The sequence below is a fragment of the Musca autumnalis genome, unplaced genomic scaffold, assembly GCF_047663935.1.
Source record: "Musca autumnalis isolate F117 unplaced genomic scaffold, ASM4766393v1 scaffold_3, whole genome shotgun sequence".
NCBI classification, from domain to species: domain Eukaryota; kingdom Metazoa; phylum Arthropoda; class Insecta; order Diptera; family Muscidae; genus Musca; species Musca autumnalis.
The window spans coordinates 180,876,854-180,891,594 of record NW_027411866.1 but is presented as its reverse complement, the minus strand read 5'-3'; the positions used below and the strand labels follow the sequence as shown (position 1 = coordinate 180,891,594).

The 14,741-nt window shown below is 35.2% G+C and overlaps 1 long non-coding RNA gene across 1 annotated transcript in view; it reads left to right on the top strand.

Moving 5' to 3' along the window:
- Positions 1–14,741, top strand: part of LOC141396734 (uncharacterized) — a 611,272-nt gene that overhangs the window by 195,919 nt on the left and 400,612 nt on the right. Inside the window, exon 3 of the long non-coding RNA XR_012411234.1 lies at positions 12,782–13,052. This is a non-coding gene — a long non-coding RNA (uncharacterized lncRNA). The remainder of the gene's footprint in view (positions 1–12,781; positions 13,053–14,741) is intronic.

The following is a 14,741-nucleotide window of genomic DNA, read 5'->3' as shown; positions in this document are numbered from 1 at the left end:
AAATAAATAAAAATAGCACAGCAATCTAAGCCTTTTACAAAAAGACACACAGATAAAACAGCCTAATCATAAAACATTAACTGCAATGAAAATGCCAAAAATCATTTATTTTAATCTTTCCTTTGTGCACGCCAGCAGAAAGTCAAAAAATAATAATAGGCTTTACAAAAATCATAACTCATTCAGACAATCAACAAAAAAACTTTGTGTGAAAAAAGCTAACAAAACTGATTGCCACAACTCAATTTAGAAAATGAATCTAAGCAATCAAATTTTCGCCTTTTAACGAAAGCATTACCAAAAGAGATAGAGTGAGAACACACAATATGGTATAGACGGAAATACATAAATGGTATTAGGCCAAGGTTGTGATGTGAATAGTTTTGTTGGTGGTGAGTAGGACAAAAAAACTATATGTAGTTAATTTTTAGTCATTATTTTGCTATAGAACTCTTCTATAGAAGGCTAAAACACTGTTAAGCGGCAAGCAGTGTTAATATAGAAGAGAGGTAATAAAAGGAAACGGGACCTAAGCTAACGTAGCACAAACAAATACGTTTTTCCTTTGGTTTTTATTTTTCCCCCAGAGCTATATTCTACTATAGTTTACTGGCAAAAACATGATGACAGGTTGAAAGTATTTAAAATGAAACGTTCAAAGGCAATTCAAATGCCAAAGCATAATGAACAAAGTTCATAGGATCAACAACAAAGAAATTGTTTAACTTGTAAAGTAAACGCTTTAGGGGTTTCTGCCATTCTTAAATGCTAAACTAATTGCAGGAAAAATTGAGCTGGAATAAGTCAACCGGATGAGTAGCTTAGGAAATTTGACTAAAATCGGAGGGATATTCGTTGAATCAAACGGATGAATAGCTTAAAATTTGTTATAAAAATAATTAAAATAATATGGACAACTACAAAAAAATCAGAATAAATGATATTACATAAAAATCAAATATATAAACTTGTTTATACAATTTTATATTCTCTCAAATAAAACGCTTGCCGTTTAATTTGGTCACCATTATTAAATGCAAGCGTTTTTACTTTAAAATGCCTGAAATCGGGTGGCACCGATATATACGGGCTATACCAAAACCTGGACCTTTGTCCACAATTTTTGTTTGGGGAAGTTTCTGTACCACTGGGAACTCCAAGTGCCAACTTTCAGCCAATTCGGGCTAAAAATTAAGATAAAAAATCCTCAAAATACTTGAAATTCTACTATATGGGGGCTATACTAAAACATACACCTATGTCCAAAATTTTTGGTGGGGAAGTTTCTTTAGCATTGGGATTAAGATTATTATCAAGAAAATTTATTATAATTTATAATAATTAAAATTATTTATTATAATTTATTTATTTATATCAATCTTATAGTGAATATAATACAATAGCATAGCCAGCAGAGGTCATCAGCTAGAAAAAAATTAAGATAAATTCTTCAAAATACTTGAAATCGGGGGCTATAGAAAACAAGTAAAAAAGTTGTTAAGTTCGTCGAGGCCGAACTTTTTATATCCTCCACCACGAACTGTATTGAAGTGAATAGGAACAACTACTTTAATTTCGTTTATGAAAGTACTAAACTCTTCCTTTTTTGCAGTAGTAGTACATATATCTAAACTGATAATACTCCCTTCAAAACAGCTGATATGGGGCGACATTTTTGTTCCTTCTAAAACATGGACCAATATTTACAATTTTCCGAATTGAGCGAAATACATAAAATTGGGCAATACGATTAGACCTTAACATGTATATTCTGGATTTGGATTGTTAACAACATCGGGAGCACCGTACTATGGAGATTGTATAACACGTTTACCTGTACCGATACATTTCTGGAAAAAAAGTTTCGTAACTCCAGCGAAGACCAAATACCAAATTTCAGTTATACCCGTTGGGAGGGCTATATAAAAACGTGGAACAATACCGGAAAATTTCAAGTTAAAAGTTTTATACCACCAACGGAGACTAAATATTAAAATTCATCAGTTTTGAAAATCAGGAAATCGGTGGTATATTGAGGCCACAACTTGCAAAATACCGTAAATTGGGAGGTAAGGTCCTATGGGGGCTATTTGAGGACGTCGACTTATACCGGCACATTTCGGGTGAAATGTTTCATACACCTGTCAAAAACTGTCAGCCAGTTTTGAAAATCAGGAAATCGGTGGTATATTGAGGCCACAACTTCCAAAATACCGTAAATTGGGGACTATTTGAGGACGTCGACCTATACCGGCACATTTCGGGTAGAATGTTTCATACCCCTGTCAAAAACCTAATACCAAATATCAGTTATTTCGGTGGGGAACGAACACTTACTACCAAATGTCTGTCATTTCGATGGGATATTAAGCAGCAACCTTCAACATACTGAAAATCGGGAGGTACCGTTCTATGGGTCTATACCGACAATTTCAGGTGGAAAATTGTTTACCCTCAACGAAGACTAAGTACCAACTTGCAGCCTTTTCGGTGGAATAATGAGGCTAAAACCTTCAATATACCGAAAACTGGGATATAGCGTTCCATCAAACCGTTGACCTATATCGACAAATTTCTGAGAGAAATTTTTGTAGCCCAGAAAAAGACTAAATACCCTCAACTATGTACCAACTTATAGCCATTTTGGTGTTATAATGAGGCTAAACCCTTCAGAATACCGAAAATTGGGATGTACCGTTCAATGGTGTGTACATCAAAGAGTGGACCGGTACCGACCAATTTCTGGTGGAAAGTTTACCAATTTTGTAGGATAAAACAGCTAAAACCTTCAAAAATACCGAAAATTTGGATATATCACCCTATGGGGGCTTTATGAGGACGTGGACCTATACCGACAAATTTCAGGTGGTAAGTTGTATACCCTTACCTAAGACTAACTACCAATCTTCAGTCATTTCGGTGGGATATTGAGGTCACAACTTTCAAAATACCGAAAATCAGGAGGTACCGTTTTATGGGGGCTATATGAAGACGTGTACCTATACCGACAAATTTCAGCTGAAAAGTTGTATACCCCCAACGAAAACTAACTACCAAATTTCATCCATTTCGGTGGGATATTGAGGTCACAACTTTCAAAATACCGAAAATCAGGAGGTACCGTTCTATGGGGGCTATATGAAGACGTGTACCTATACCGACAAATTTCAGCTGAAAAGTTGTAAACCCCCAACGAAAACTAACTACCAAATTTCATCCATTTCGGTGGGATATTCAGGTCACAACTTTCAAAATACCGAAAATCGGGAGGTACCGTTCTATGGGGGCTATATGAAGACGTGGAGCTATACCGACACATTTCGTATGCGTTTGGTACCCGAAACGAAGACCAAATACAGAATTTCAACCATTTCGCTGGAATATTGAGGCCACAACCTTCAAAATACCTAAAATAGGGCATTACCGTTCTATGGGGGCTATACTAAGGCTTGTACCGACAAATTTCTGGGGGAAAGTTGTATATCCCCAACGAAGATTAAATACCAAATATCAGCCATTTGTGAGGAATATTGAGCCCACAATCGTAAAAACACCGAAAATCGGGAGGTAAGTTCTATGGGGGCTATATAAAGTCGTGGACCTATACCTACAAATTTCTATACCTCCAAAATACCGAAAAGCGGGAGATACCGTCTATGGGGGCTATATCAAAACGTGGACCTATATAAACATTTTATGGTAGAAATGTTTCTTAGCCTCTGGGCCTATATAAAAATTTTATGGTAGAAAGTTACAACCGATTCTGTGGTCAAATGGGACGAATACATTCAAAATATCTTACTATATATGGGGCGTTATATGGGGGCTATACCAAAACGTGGACCTTTATAAACATACTTTGGTAGAAATATTTTTTAGCCTCTGGAGACACAAAATAGCAAATTACACCCAATTCGGTGGTAAAATGGGTCAAATATCATAAAATTTCCTTAAAGTGACGATACGTCACGCGTCGCTTTGTATGGGGTCTATACGAACACGTGGACCTAAGAAAACTGGAAATAAGAAAACTTTTTCCCAAGATAGAAACAAGAAAGTTAGAAAAAAAGTGATTGTGTTGTTTGCTATTGTGGCAAAAGAAAAAAGGAATCAATTTTTAATTCAAATCTTTAATTTTATTTAAAAATTTTCTCCATTTTTTGGTGATAAACCCCCAAAAAGAATTAAGGATTCGGTGTCACAATGTTATGTGTCTGTTATTCTGTTAATGAAGAAATCTTGAAAACAAAACAAAAAGCCAAAACTCATAACTTCAAAGGCATCGCAAAAAGCGGTTGTTGTGAAGAAAATACATTTCAACGGCCAAATATCCGTTAATGTATAAAAACACATTTGCATTTGAAAAACGATAAGTTCTAGGACAGAGAAGCCATTACATAGTCGATACGTCCGAAGATTTGCTTTACCACCAATGAAACCAGGTAACGTAATTTGGTGACTATGTGGGTTCGAGTCCATGGCTTTCCTTTTTCACTTGCAAATAATTTCAGATCATTAAGCTTAACTCTAAACGAGAAAATTAATAAAATCATTAAAAAAATGATCTTCGCCCTAACAGGCAAAATTTCAAAAAATAAAAAATAGGCTGAGCCCGGCTGGGATTTGAACCCACGTCCTTGAAAACATACCAAAAAAATGTTGTCACGGCGTGTTAGCGTTCAAAGCCAAAACTCATAACTTCAAAGGCATCGCAAAAAGCGGTTGTTGTGAAGAAAATACATTTCAACGGCCAAATATCCGTTAATGTATAAAAACACATTTGCATTTGAAAAACGATAAGTTCTAGGACAGAGAAGCCATTACATAGTCGATACGTCCGAAGATTTGCTTTACCACCAATGAAACCAGGTAACGTAATTTGGTGACTATGTGGGTTCGAGTCCATGGCTTTCCTTTTTCACTTGCAAATAATTTCAGATCATTAAGCTTAACTCTAAACGAGAAAATTAATAAAAAGATAGAACATTATTTACAGCGTAACAGATATGCATACATATGTATAACACAAACTCTCTGTGGCATGCATACGAGGGTCACTAGAAAACTATCTGGCCTAGCCAACAAGCAGTGTCGCCAGGCGTCTTTTGTCTTTTTTTCTGGAAAGTTTTGACGGTGTTTGCAAAAAAGTGGAATTTACTTGTGGACATTTTCGCCCGATAATTTTTCACACCTTTCGACGTGGATAATCTCTGTTTGTCGATAAAGGACCATTCTTTATAGCACTATGAAAAACTGGTTTAATGAACTCAATCGTGGCCGACACTCGCTAAAAACGAAGTTCGTGAGACATCCTTTGGCATTTATTCCACCAAATAACATTTGATATTGCATGAACACTTGTAGGCAAAAATGAGGTTTTTCTCGTCGAATCCGTGTTGATCCGTGCAAGATATTTCGAAAAAAGAGTAACTTGAGAGAACGGTCGTGTTTTTGTTTAGCTCCGGTTAAAAAGCAAATTGTGGTGATTTTAAATATATTTAAAATTTGAAAAGTGCTCCACATAATGTCTGAATATCGCTGAAGTGGTTGAAAACAATGGACATACGTTTCAACAGGAAAAAAGGCTCTGTTTTATAAATAAATGTTTCACGAAATTTCATGAATTTTGTTGTGCATAACAAAAAAGGAAAAAAAAAACAAAATCAAGAACTTTGTGAGAGTGAGAGTCAACTGAGTGCATTTGACGTTTACCAAAGATAATCAAAGGCGAACAATAGATTTTTTAACATTATGTTAAAAAGCTTTTAATCCATACTCGAACCGCCAAAAATACGTTAAAAAAATCCCAATAATTGCTTAATTTGAAATTATTTGAATATAATACAACATCCTAAAAGTATGCTTTAATTACATGTGTTAACATACATACATAAATATATAAAATCAAATCCCCTGTAGTAAACGTGACTAAAACTGTTACATTTTAGTTCCGGAGAAACTCCTTTTAAGAAATATAAAGTGAAATTAACAATGCCTTCAACAACTGGACGAAGGAGTTTGAGATCAAAGAAAATTTTTTGTGGTCAGTGTAAAATAGAAATCAGGGATGGAAAAGAAGACTTTATAGAGTGCGATGAGTGTTCAAAGTTTTATCATTTTACCTGCACAAAGTTGGATAAAAAAAGATTTGAATACTTAATAAAACACGGAGATGAAGAATATGTGTGTCATTCGTGTAATATAAACAGTGATGCCAATATTGGACAGCAGTTAAAACGCATGGAGGAAAAATTAGATAAAATTGAACGCATGGAGGAAAAATTAGATAAAATTGATCGCTTGACCAATTCAGTGGAGTTTATGTCATCAAAATTTGATGAGCTAATGAGTGGCATAAATGCCAATGCGCAAAAAATAGAAAAAGTAGAAAAGGAAAACACTAAACTAAAATCTGAAATAAAAACATTAAAAGATTCTATTAAAATGTTGAATGATCAACGCGTTAAAAACGATTGTGTCATAAATGGAATAGTTCCATGTGATAATAAAAGTGCTGCAGAAATGGTTATTGGACTTTCAGAAACTATTGGAGTGAATATTACCGAAGAAAGTATTGAAGAAGCTTATTTTGTGAGGAATAAAAGCGTTACCAACAAAAGTCAATCACTGATTGTGAAGTTTAACTCAAAGTGGGATAAGAATAAATTAATGGAAGCCAAAAATAAACTTAAAGACCATGAAAATACAAAGTCGATTTTTGTCAATGACTTTTTGGGAAAAGAGTCTCTTGAACTTTTTAACTACACCAAATCGTTGAAAACAATTGGATATAATTATATATACACCGTCGGAAGTAAAATCTATGCAAAGAGAAGTGCCATATGTAAACCTAAATTAATACGTAACAAAGAAGATGTAGACTCCATATTAATAGAGGCCACTACAAACAACCATAGAGGAAGAAGATCCATGAGAATTGTTCAACCCTACGAAGAAGACTTAGATGATGATGGAAATGATGGACAGTCAGAATTTGCATCACCCGAAGATAATCGTAATTAATAAAAATTTGATTGCATTTTATTTATAATTATTTATTTTTTTTTTTTTCTTTTATATAATGTTCAATAAAAACCAATTTAAAAGTATTGAAAGTTTCACGGAAAAGTTTAAAATTAATAACACAACATTTAGCATAATGTCTGTAAATGTCAGAAGCATTTCTTCTTATAGCAAATTTAACAAATTTAAAGCCTTAGTTGCACAGTTCCCCGTTTTGCCACAAATTATAGCAGTTCAAGAAACCTGGTTTTCTGAAGAGTTAACACAAATTTATAATTTGCCTGAGTACAACGCTGTACATTGTTGTCGTATCGACGGGTATGGTGGAACGTCCTTATATATACGGCAAAATATAACCTATGCAGTTGAATTTTGTGAAAGCAAGAATTATATTGAAGCAATTCGGATCTCATTAGATGGATTCAGAATAAATGGAAATTCCCTAAAAATTACAACCTTTTATCGTTCGCCAAAATGTTGCTCAAATACATTCCTTGAGTACTTAGAAAATGAATTGTGTGCTCGTTGTGATACAAATTCTATTATTCTTGGAGACTCCAACATAGATCAATTAAACCCTTCTGAGTTTCCGAGAATTTACTCGGTTCTAGCTTCTATGGACTATGAAACTTGTCATAAACTAGTGACGCGGCCTTGTAGTAACACATCTATTGATCATGTGTATAGCAATGTGGCTGATAGATTGAATATTGACTCGATAGAATGTGAATTATCGGATCACAATGTCATATGGTGCCAATTAGAAAGTAACCTAACAAATATTCAGGTCACTAAAAAAAATATTAAGCAACAAAATATTAATAGCATAATAACACATATTCGAAATAATTCCACCAATTTTCATTACACCGGCAACCCCTCGATTGATATGAAGAACATCACTTCGATTATCTCAGAAGGTATAAAAGAACATACCGTGATCAAAGAAATTAAAGTTTCATCAAAATCATTATTGACTCCATGGGAAAATCATAATCTCCAAGCGTTAAGGAAGTTTAAAGATAAATTATTGGCCAAAAGAAGAAAGAATGGTAGAGATGCGGCAACGGAATATACTTTGAAAAACATAAGCCGAGTAATAAAAATAGCTAGTAAAAAAAGCATGAACTCGTATGTGAGCCACAATTTAGAGAACATAAGTGAAAACCCTCGTAAATCTTGGGAGTTTTTAAATGAATGCTTGGGGAGGAAGGAAAGGAGGAAAATGTGTTTAAGAAATGATACGGATGAAATTGTTAATGATGGCAAAGTCATGTGTAACATGTTTAACGAATATTTCTTAAATATTCCAAAGATCTTAAAAGATAACATTACATGTCGAGAAAGTGATCACTGCAATGATCTAGACAGCCTTAGCCAATGTCAAGAAATATTTTCATTGAAAGCTGTAGATAAAACAGAAATGGAAGAACTGATTGCAAATATTGATACCAGTAAATGTCCCGGTTATGATGGTATTGGTGGTAGAGTATTAATTGGATCAAAAACTCATATCAGCGAACATCTAGCTGTAATTTTTAATGAAATAATAGATACATCTATTTATCCTGATGTCCTAAAAATTGCTAAAATAGTCCCAATTCCCAAATCAAAAAATGCTTATAAAACTTGCGAGTTTAGACCCATAGCTTTATTACCATTAATAGACAAACTATACGAGAAGTTAATTCATAAGCAGATATCAGATTTTCTGGAGCAAACTGGGCAAATGTATTCAATGCAATTTGGTTTTAAAAAATGCAGCGGGACCCAGGAAGCTGTTGTCAATGTTGTGAACCTAATTTGTGAAAGCCTGGATGCAAACTTCGGCGGAGTTGGTGCGGTCTTGTATGATTTCTCCAAAGCTTTTGATCTAATTGACCACGAGATCCTACTTACAAAATTGCCTTACTATGGTATTCTAGGCAAAGAGCTCAAACTTGTGAAAAACTACCTCCAAAACAGGAAACAGTTTGTTGAAGTAGACGGAATAAAAGGAGACATTGGTGTAGTAGAACACGGAGTTCCACAAGGTAGTGTTCTGGGCCCCTTGTTGTTTACTATATTTCTCAACGACATATCGAATTTAAATCTATATGGGAGATTAATTATGTATGCGGATGATATAACCCTCTTATATCCATATAATCATGAGCTGGTTCTAAAGGCCCAAATGGAACATGATGCAGAAGTTTTAATGGAATATTGCAGAATTAATAAACTAGTAATTAATCCCAATAAGACGAAAATAATAAGGTTTAGACCTCGATGTCCACAAATTGACTCCAACTTTTATGTTTCCATAGGAGGAAAAAGCATATCTGAAAGTCAGTCTGTAAAATACTTAGGCATACATATGCAAAACAATCTGACGTGGGATGTACACATGGACTCATTACGTATGAAAATTGCTCCTGCTATTGGAATTCTACGAAAGTTCAGAAATAAGTTTAATATTAAAACCAAACGCTTACTATATAATTCACTAGTGCAAAGTCATTTGAATTATATGGCAATTATATATGCACATAAGAAAACTACTCACTTGAAGTCACTTCAAAGGACGCAGAATAAGGCTCTAAAGATTGTTTTTAATTTGCCTCAATTATACCCAACGTACGATCTTTATAATAATGTTTGCAGAGATGTACTTCCATTGTATGGATGCTATAAATTACAGATCATGACATATATGTATAAATCTGTAAGGAATATTGGATTCAACTCAATTCAATTCAAAGCGAATCAAACTTTGGTAAACACGAGGAACTGTACAAATTTAGGAGTTAAAAGATGTCGTTTGGAAATGACAAAACAACGTATTGAACATAGTGGATGCTTAGAATTTAACCATTTGCCCAATCACATTAAGAATCAATCACAAATATCTCACTTTAAAACTGAACTAAAGTCTTTCTTGTCAACAAATGTAGGAATGCTTCTGACGTAAGTCATCTAAAATCATATAAATAATAACATTTTTATTTTCAATTTCTTTTGATGTAATTAAAGTAATGCTAACCGTTCTTTAAAAACAAAATGAAATATTAATATAAAATAAGCCTCAATAATGCCTCAATGGCGCTGGGGCAATATTTAAGTAATGTAGATAAATAAAAATGAATTTAATAAATTAAAAAAAAAAATAAAAAAAAAAAATAAAAAAAAAAAAAAAAAAAATACCATCGCGGTGCTTCAAAAGACGTTTATAAGATGGATCCAGGTGACAAATCATGCAATTTGCGTAAGAGCTCGAAAAGTAGCAGCAACCGACAGACATGGCTTTTGAACGCGTTCAAAAGCCATGTTTTGGAGGAGTCTCAATCAAGCCACTGTAAACAACCCAACACATGGTCGTATGTCAAACTGTACTGAGTACGCTTAGGCTAAAAAACTGTCAAACTTTCCAAACCAAAATGTAAAATGACGCCAGACGACACTGTTTTTTTTTTTGCCCAGATAGTTTTCTAGTGACCCTCGTATGCAATAGTAAAAATATTATTGTTGATGGTGATGATGATGGTGGTGGTTCAGTGGAGAATCGTTTGTTGCTTTTTGTTTACTGTAATTGTTTTGTCTCGTTTGGCATGTTTATTTATTTTTTTCCTGTTATGTTTATTACTTCTCCACGTCATATATTTTGTCCTTTGTTGAAAATTAAACAAAACTCCCTCTTGTTGATGCTTGTTCATTCTTGTGTTGCTGGATGCAACGCCAACAGTATATTGAATAATGTTTTACAACATCTACACAGATTGCAAAGGCGCCGTAGTTATCCAACTACAACCACGTCGTCCTTCAGAATGGAATCCCAACAATACTACCAGTAGCAAAACATACAATTGCACAATCACAAGTCGACTTGTTGGAGAAGTTGCATGTTTCAGTTTAAATCGTTTTTTTGTGCATACATATGCAGTGCAGTATACACTGCGTCTTGTTGGAAAGGCATGTGGAGCAAAAACATTTTTCGAACGCATTTAAGGTCGAACAATTTGAAAAACGTCTAATAGGTCTTCTATTAAGCCGACTTTAAGGTCATCTATGAAGATGACTTTAAGATCGCCTATGAAGACGACTTTAAGATCGTCTATTATCTAACATGAACATGAATTTTAGTGAAATTCCAACATTAGTGGACTAGGACTTTTAGGGAACAGCATAGAACAAAGTTCATATGTACTTTTGTACCCGTCCCAACCCATCGGTTTAACACTTTTTTAAATTAATTGAAACTGCATGGCTAAAAATTTTTGTTTTTTCATACCGTCGTTTCCCATATAAATTATAGCATTTTTACACTAATGGATATTGTTTTAATATATGAGTTTTTATAAGAGTTATATCTATATATATAAAAATGGTGTAAAAAATGTATAGTAATTCATAAAATGAGAACGGCTAGGCCGATTTCTGTAAAATTTTTTGTCAGTTATTCGCATTTTCGAGAAGAATGTCTTTGCGGAAGAAAATTTTGGAAAATCCCTCTGGAAAAGTCGGAAAATTGGAAAAATCGAAATTTGAGTTTTTGTATGAAATTTTATTCCTTCATAGCGAGACGAAGTTCGCCGGGTCCGCTAGTTAGTTTTATGAAAACCCAAGGAATGTTTTTTTAAATTGGGGAACAATTTTAAAATTTTTGAAAAATTCCAATTTTCTTTTGTATGTTTATGGAGTCGCCTATAATGCCGTCAATAGACACGCTTTTAGGACCGTCTATGGAGGCGCCTTTAAAGTCATCTCTAGAGTTGCTCAATTTTTTCCTACTTCTCCTTCTTCCACGATGCACTGTTTGCATTAAAATTTTCTTTATGTCGAGGGCATTAAGCAGTCGTCCGGATTTACATTTTAATAAATCACCAAAGCAATCAGTTTTGCTTATATGTATGTGCATTAGGCCGGGGCGATTTGTATGGAAGGAAAAAAAACCTTAATGGACCCTTCGCGTTTCTGATTCTTGGGATTGAACTGAGCAAAAAATACACTAGAGCATAGGTCTACGGTGAACATCGAGCCTCCCGACTTTAACTTTAAGTTTTTTATCCACGTTTTTTTAACAAACAACATTGTTCCACAACATCCCATACGGGACAAGGGAGACTTCTCTCACATCAATGAGTGCACCCCGATTCATATTTAGCTCAATGATATGGGACCTACTGTTTATCGCCGAGTCCGAACGGCGTGTCTTAAGACACCACTTGTGGAGAAGTTTTTTAAGGCTGAAATACTCAGGAAATGTCGCCAACATTACTGAGGGGTATATTGCCACCGTTGAAAAATGTTTGATGTTGCCTGGCCGGGGAATCGATCCCCGACCTTCTGCGTGCAAGGCGGGCGTGCATACCATTGCACCACGGTGGCACCCATTTTCGCATATAACAACCAAACCATTGAGATTTTCGATCGAACACGAGGACAACAATTGTAGCCAAGAAAGTAATTAGGAACTCTCTAATACATCGCAAAAGCATTGAAACGCTCCTTCAGCCAGTTTTGACCTGGAAAAAGGAATCAGAAACGCGAAGGGCCCATTAAGGTTTTTTTCCTTCCATACAAATCGCCCCAGCCTAATGTGCATACTCCATGAAATTCCCATGACAGCAATACTTTCACTCACACAAAATGAAAGGCATGCAAAGAATTCCAGTCACCTATTTGGTTTTTTCCTTTCTAAACAAATAAAGCACACACTCTAAAATATTACCAAAATACTCACACAGTAACGTTTTTATTTTTTCTTCCTATTCAATTTCAGGTGGTTTAGCCTATGGTGGACGCATCGGTTTCAGTGATGAACGTAATGTTGGTGGCGGCAGCATAGGCGGTTGCATTTGCACACCATCAAATGTGCGATGTCCACCAGCTATCTTTCGCTGCAATGATGGCAAATGCATAACATCAATGTAGGAGTGGAACTACCAAAAGGACTGTGAAGGTGGCGAGAATATATAGCGGCCAATATGTATTTAATAAAACTTATTGTACACCTCCGTTGTGATATGATTGATCGGATGAAGCACAGTGCAGTAAGTCAATTGTTTTTGTTAATTTATAAATAATATATTTTTAAAATAACAAGTAAAAAAGTATCAGTCGGCTTTGCCGACAGAGATATACCCTCAGCATATGTGAATTGGAACTTTCATCTACGGACAGATCGAATGTATTTAGGGTATTTTCAGAATTTTTTGGCTCTTTTGGACATTTGAACTTGCCGACAAAAATGTGGATTAGGATTAGAGTTTAAAAGTTTTGCGGAGGAGGGAATGGACCGACATAGCGCATAACGGAAGTGGATCTTATTTTGAGAGTCATATCTTTTTGATAGATATCGGGTCCACTAGTCATTTCAGTGGGTTATCGTACACCTGTTGGACCAAGCATGGACATGTCGACGGAAAACATATATGGCTGCAAACAGGACCACAAAAAACATCATCTGTATAAATTTGCAAAGGATCTACGAACAGACCCTAACCTGCACTTGTACACAAACGTTAAACTTTTGTGGGGGATGTATCCTAAGGAGAGGACCGATATGGGCCATTTTAGAAGTTAAACTAAGTTTTAACAAAATATGACGAGGGCCAAAATTTGGACCAAATCGGTCAATCAGTTCGAGAGTTATTGTGCTGTCCAGCTACTACATATGGTGTCATAGGGGTTTTTTACAACTTTCGTCCTGTTTTCCCAAGAAGTATGGACTTGCCACTGACAAATTGTTTACCGTTGTAATTGAGTCAGCGATTGCAAGCTGCTTCAACGGAAATCAAAGTTAGTCAAGAGTAGGTCTTAAATTGAATTTATACGAAATCTTGTGTGGGAGGTACCCGAAGGAATGGGCAAATATAGTCCATATTTAAACCTGCTCTATATCTGGTAGTTATATTAGGATGCGTACAGTATGGACCAAATCGGTCCTTCCCTTCAAGAGTTATAGTGCGCACAATTTTTCCGATCATTTTTGAACTTTTGTGGGGGTACCTGAAGGAGGGGACCGATATGGCCTATCTTCGAATTTAAACTATGTTTGGACAAAATATTACGAAGGCCAAATTTTGGACCGAATCGGCAGATCCATTCGAGAGTTATCTTGCGTTCCAACTACTACACACCGTGTCTCACGAAGTATGGTTTTGCCCCATTGCAACAAAAATCAAAACTATTCGAGAGCAGGTGCTAAACTGAACATTTGTGAAATTTTGTGTGGGAGGTACCCGAAGGCGTGGACCGATATAACCCATTTTCGAACTTAAACTAAGCTTAGACAAAATATTGCGAAAGCCAAATTTTGGACCAAATCAGTTCATCCGTTCGAGAGTTATCGTGCGCACCAACCAGCCAGACAGACAGACGGACGGACGGACATTGATAAATCGACTCAAAATTGTCTGAAACACATGTCGTCCAAACATACTTGGGGTCTAAAACCATTATTTCGATGAGGCACATTTTGCCCGTATGAAAGTGTATATCAGCAAAAATTTCTAAAATCGTCTTTTCCATTTCAAAAAAATCAAAAAAAAAAAAAAATTTGATACTACATCTATGATTTTTGGTACATAGATTAAGAAAATAATCGTCATTCCAAATCTGTTTTCGTTACCAACTTTGATCGTTGCGCGCAAAAGATATGACCGTTTTAGTTATGCTAATTAGTGGAAATCACAAGATGCGCATCCGATTTTCCAAAACAGCGAATCAATCCCTCTTAT